Genomic DNA, 6,503 nt, shown 5'->3' on the forward strand with positions numbered 1-6,503 from the left:
GGGGGGGTGTACGGTTCTGAACCGGTCTGTTCGCGGACACGTGTTTTTACTCACCTAGGAGAAGAGCGGTGGTAGATGTTTAACCTCGTAAGGAGCCATTACACTGCTTTCCGGCCGGCCGTTCAGGGTCGCATTTCCGCCCGCAGCCTGTGCGCGTTCTGGCGGCTCCCTGTCTCCCGAACAGGGTTTGTCCGTCTTTTTTGCCATCTTTGGAGTCCGTGTTGCTGTCTCCTTATGGCTTCGATTTGCGTTTTATTGAGGGCTAAGGATTTCAGGTGCTTGTTTTAGGGCCTTGTCGACAGCTTATCTTGCTTTGTGAAGTGTCTGTTCAAGTTTTGCTCATTTTTACAGGATTGTCTTTGGTTATTGAATTATAGGAGTTATTTGTATCTTCTGAAAGTAAATTCCTTGTATTTCAGAAGTATTCCAGAAATATGGTCTTGCTACTATTTTCTCCCAGTCTGAGCCTTACCTGTTCATTTTTTTAATGGTGTCTTCTTTTTTTTTTTTTTAAAGATTTTATTTATTTATTTGACAGAGAGAGAGAGAGACAGCCAGCGAGAGAGGGAACACAAGCAGGGGGAGTGGGAGAGGAAGAAGCAGGCTCCCAGCAGAGCGGGGAGCCCGATGCGGGGCTCGATCCCAGGACTCCAGGACCACGCCCTGAGCCGAAGGCAGCCGCTTAACGACTGCGCCACCCAGGCGCCCCTTAATGGTGTCTTCTGATGAGCAGACATTTTCCACTTTGATGAGGCTAAAGAATCCATTTTTTTTCTTTTATGATTCTTACTTTGTGTCTTGTTTAAGAAATGTTTGCCGGACGCCAGGCCACAAATAGTGTTCTGTGTTTTATTCTGAGAGCTTTATTGTTTTCACTTTTGTAAATAGGTTTATGGTCCATCTCAAAATAATTCTTATTTGTGGGACAGAGTCTACAGCTTAGTTTTTATGTGGATATTTACTTGTTACAGCATCATTTTGTTAGAAAGACTTTCCTTTCTCCAACTTTTAAGTAACCTTGTTGTCATTGTGGCTAATTAACTGACCATCTAAGATTTGGTCTATTTCTGTGCTCTATTAGGTTCCATTGTTCTATTTGCCTGTTATTAGGATAGTATCAACTTGACGACTGCAGCTTTATGTAGATTTAAAGTCATATGATGGAAGTCTTTCAGTTTTGTTCTTACAAGACTGTTGGGGCTATTCTGTGTCCTTTGAATTTTTCTATAAGTTATAAAATCGGCTCTTCAGTTTCTATAAAAGGCCTGTTTTTGATGTACCCTGTAAATGCTTATAGATGGCCGTCTCCATTTGGTACCACTTTCTTCCTATATCCAAGGCTGCCTCCGAATTTCCCTTTAAAGGGACACCAATTCTGTTGGATTTAGGCCCATTCTAATCTCCTTTTAACTTGATTACAGCCCTAAATACCCTAGCTCCAAATGAGGTCCTGTTATGAGGTCCTGATGACTAAAATTTTAATGTATGATTTTTAGAGGGACAAAATTCAACCCATAATACCACTATTAGCTTTTGAATTACACCTTTTTGGATTTACTCCTCTTGGCTGCTCTAGGAGCATATATCCCGAGCTCACCACAACCTGTGTAGAGGGAATGTGATTATTCAGTAGTAGACATTTGACTTTCTACCCCATCCTTTGTGCTGCTACCACGTATATTGCAAACGCATCTAAACCTTACAGTACAATGTTGCAATGTTTTCTGTAAACATTCAAGGGCTTTATAAAAAAGTCAGTGGTAAAGCATAATATTTTATATTTACCCACGTACTTGCATTTCTGATGTTCTTCAGTCCTTGTAGATCTGAGGTTCCATATATTGATTTCTTTCAGCCTGAATAACTTCCTGTAGCATTTAAGTTAGCATAATCGGCTGTCAGTGAGTTCACTTTTGTTGTCTTTATTTTTCTTTCATTTTAAAATATTTTCTGTCGATAGATTTCTGCTCTGATAGTATTTTATCTTTTGGCTTCTATCACTTCCATTATTTATGGGACAGAAGCCATCATTCATACATGTATTTTTCTTCTTTGTAAACATCGGTGTTCTCTGGCTTCTTTAAAAATTCCCTCTTCATCTTTGGTTTTCACTATTTGACTCTGATTTTCTTTGAATTCATTTTCATTTTGGTTTACTGAACTTCAAGTATCTAAGTGTGTATTTTCACCAAATTTGGAAAATTCTTGGCTGATACTTATCCAAATATTTTTTTTTTTTGTCTCCAATCTGTTAGCTTATCTGGTAAATTTTTCATCTTTGATATTATACTTTTAGTTCTGAAGTTCTGATTTGGTTATTTGTGTTCATTTTTCTCTTTATTTTCCACACATCTTCATTTCTTATGACTAATTTCCTTTAAATTATTGAATGTGTTTATAATTGGTACTTTAAATGCCTTGTTTGCTAACTCTAACATCTGAGTCATCTCTATATAACTTTTTCATATTAAAGTGTAAACTTTTTGAGCACAAGTATTAAAGCAAAAATTTTTTTAAAGTCCTTAAAGAATCCACTAATGTGCTACATATACACGATATCAGAATATCAGTAATTACCTGCTGAAGTAAATGGATCTGGCTGAACTGAATTATTTTGCCCATCTGCATAACGGTTGGGTTAAACTATTATTAAAGTACCCCATGATGACATGAGTTGGGGGATTTTAGAGAGAAAAGTTTCGTACAAGCCACTATTTTTAATAGCTTATGTTTGCCACTGTTTGTAGACCGGAATTGCTGAATTAGGCTTTAAAATGTTGCATTCCTTCTCTTGGGATTATGGGTGCAATTTAAGGTGATGTCACCAGGTGAATGCTTGTTACCTGGTTGTAGCCATATAGGCCAACACCCCAAGTCTAGGATGTTAGGCCAACACTAAATATCCCAATATTGGTAACAATTCCAGATGAATGTTAGTGACCACCTGGAGTTCAGTATTAAGGGTCTAAGGTTGAATTTAGGTAAAGCAGGAATAAAATGACAAGAGCAGATAGTTCTGTCTTCCATAGGTTGGGAAAAGGGAAATGGTGCCATATGTCCCATAGATTTCTTACTTTTTTTAAAAAAATTTTTTATTATGTTATGTTAGTCACCATACAGTTCATCCTTAGTTTTTGACGTAGTGTTCCATGATTCATTGTTTGCGTATAACACCCAGTGCTCCATGCAATACGTGCCCTCCTTAATACCCATCACTGGCCTATCCCAATCCCCCACTCCCCTCCCCTCTGAGGCCCTCAGTTTGTTTCCCAGAGTCCATAGTCTCTCATGGTTCATTCCCCCTTCTGTTTACCCCCCCTTCATTCTTCCCTTCCTTCTCCTACCGATCTTCCTATTTCTTATGTTCCATAAATGAGTGAAACTATATGATAATTGTCTTTCTCTGCTTGACTTATTTCACTTAGCATAATCTGCAGTTTTATATTCTCACCTCAAGAAGCTGGACCTGGAACAGAAGAACAGGCCTAACCCATGCATGAGAAGGCAGGTGATCAAGATTAGAGCAGAGATCAATGAATTCGAAACCAGGAGCACAGTAGAGCAGATCAACAAAACTAGAAGCTGGTTCTTTTGAAAGAATAAATAAGATCGATAAGCCACTGGCCAGACTTACTCAAAGAATAGAGAAAGGACCTAAATGAATAAAATTATGAATGAAAGGGAGAGATCACGACCAACACCAATGAAATAGGAAGGATCATTAGAAACTTTTTATCAACGGCTTTATGCCAATAAATTAAACAACATGGAAGAAATGGATGCTTCCTGGAAACCTATAAACTACCAAGACTGAAACAGGAAGAAATTGATTATTTAAACAGACTGATTAATTATGAAGAGACTGAAGCAGTGATCAAAAACCTCCCCCAAAAACAAGAGTCCAGGGCCTGATGGAGTCCCTGGGGAATTCTACCAAACATTCAAAGAAGAAATAATACCTATTCTCCTGAACCTGTTTCAAAAAATAGAAACAGAAGGAAAACTACCAAACTCATTCTATGAGGCCAGTATGACCTTGATCCCCAAACCAGGCAAAGACCCCATCAAAAAGGAGAATTATAGACCGAGATACTCTCGATAATATGGATGCCTTTCTCAACAAGATCCTAGCTAATAGGATCCAACAGTACATTAAAAGGATTATCCATCACGACCAAGTGATTCATCCCTGGATGGCAGGGTGGTTCAACATTCGAATCGATCAGTGGGATAGAACACATCAACAAGAAAAGAGTCAAGAACCATATGATCCTCTCTCAATTGATGTAGAAAAGCATTTGACAAAATACACCATTCTTTCCTGATTAAAACCCTTCGAGTGTAGGGATAGAGGGTACATTCTCAATTTCATAAAAACCATCTATGAAAATCCTACAGCAATATCATTTCTGATAGGAAAGCTGAAAGCCTTTCCTTAAGATCAGGAACACAAGGATGTCCACTCTTGCCATTATTATTCAACATAGTACTAGAAGTCCTTGCAAAAGCAATTAGAAAACAAAAAGGGATAAAAAGAGGTGCACCTGGGTGGCTTAGTCGTTAAGCTGCCTGCCTTTGGTCAGGCATGATCCCAGGGTCCTGGGATCGATCCCCCTCAGGCTCCCTGTTCTGCTGCAAGCCTGCTTCCTCCTTTCCCACCTCCCTGCTTGTGTTCCTCTCACTGGCCTCTGTCAAATAAATAAAATCTTTAAAAAAAAGGGGGATAAAGGTATTCAAATCAGCAAAGAAAAGTCAAACTGTCTCTCTTCGCAGATGACATGATACTCTATATGGAAAACCTAAAGACTCCACCCCCAAACTACTAGAACTTATAGAGCAATTCAGTAATGTGGCGGGATACAAAATCAATGCTCAGAAATCAGTTGCATTTATTACATCATAAACAATGAGACAGAAGAAAGAGAAATTAGAGAATCCATTCCATTTACAATAGCACCAAAAATCATACGATATCTTAGAATTAACTTAACCAGAGGTAAAGGATCTATATCCTAGAAACTACAGATCACTCTTGAAAGACATTGAAGAAGACACAAAAGATGGAAAAACATTCCATGCTCATGGATCAGAAGAATAAACATAATTAAAATGTCTGTGCTACCCAGAGCGATCTACACTTTCAATGCTATCCCGATCAAAACATCAATGACATTTTTCAAAGAAGTGGAACAAACGCCCTTAAATTTGTGTGGAACGAGAAAAGGCCCCGAATTGCCAAGGAAACTGAAAAACAAAGCTGAGAGCATCATGTTGCCTGATTTCAAGCTATACTACAAAGCTGTGATCACAAAGACAGCATGGTACTGGCACAAAAACAGACATATAGACCAATGGAACAGAATAGAGAACCCAGAAATGGACCCTCGGCTCTATGGGCAACTAATCTTTGACTAAGCAGGAAAAAACCATCCAATGGAAAAAAGACAGTTTCTTCAATAAAGGGTGCTGGGAAAATTGGACAGCTATATGCAAAAGAATGAAACTTGACCACTCTCTCGCGCCATACACAAAGATAAACTCCGAATGGTTGAAAGATCTCAATGTGACACAGGAATCCATCAAAATCATAGAGGAGAACATAGGCTGTAACCTCTTTGACATCAGCCACAGAAACTTTTTTCATGACACACCTTCAAAGGCAAGAGAAACAAAAGAAAAAAATGAACTTGTGGGACTTCATCAAGATAAAAAGCTTCTGCACAGCCAAGGAAACAGTAAAAAAAAAACAAAAAACTAAGAGGCAGCCCACGGAATGGGAGAAGATATTTGCAAATGACACTACAGATAAAAGACTGGTATCCAACCTACAAAGAACTTCTCAAACTCAATACACGAGAAACAAATAATCAAAACAAAAAATGGGCAGAAGATATGAACAGACACTTTTCCAATGAAGACATACAAATGGCTAACAGACACATGAAAAAATGTTCAACATCTTTAGCCATCAGGCAAATTCAAATCAAAACCACTCTAAGATACCACCTTACGCCAGTTAGAATGGCAAAAATGGACAAGGCAAAAAACAACAAATGTTGGAGAGGATATGGAGAAAAGGGATCCCTCTTACACTGTTGGTGGGAATGCAAGTTGGTACAGCCACTTTGGAAAACAGCGTGAGATCCCTCAAAAAGTTAAAAATAGAGCTACCCTATGACCGAGCAATTGCACTACTGGGTATTTACCCCAAAGATACAGACGTAATGAAGAGAAGGGCCATATGCACCCCAATGTTCGTGGCAGCATTGTCCACAATAGCTAAATTGTGGAAGGAGCCGAGATGCCCTTGAACAGATGAATGGATTAAGAAGATGTGGTCCATATATACAATGGAATATTACTCAGCCATCAGAAAGAATGATTACCCAACATTTGCAGCAACATGGACGGGACTGGAGATTATGCTAAGTGAAATAAGTCAAGCAGAGAAAGACAATTATCATATAGTTTCACTCATTTATGGAACATAAGAAATAGGAAGA

The sequence above is a fragment of the Ursus maritimus genome, unplaced genomic scaffold (genome assembly GCF_017311325.1).
Source record: "Ursus maritimus isolate PB19 unplaced genomic scaffold, ASM1731132v1 scaffold_7, whole genome shotgun sequence".
Lineage (NCBI taxonomy): Eukaryota > Metazoa > Chordata > Mammalia > Carnivora > Ursidae > Ursus > Ursus maritimus.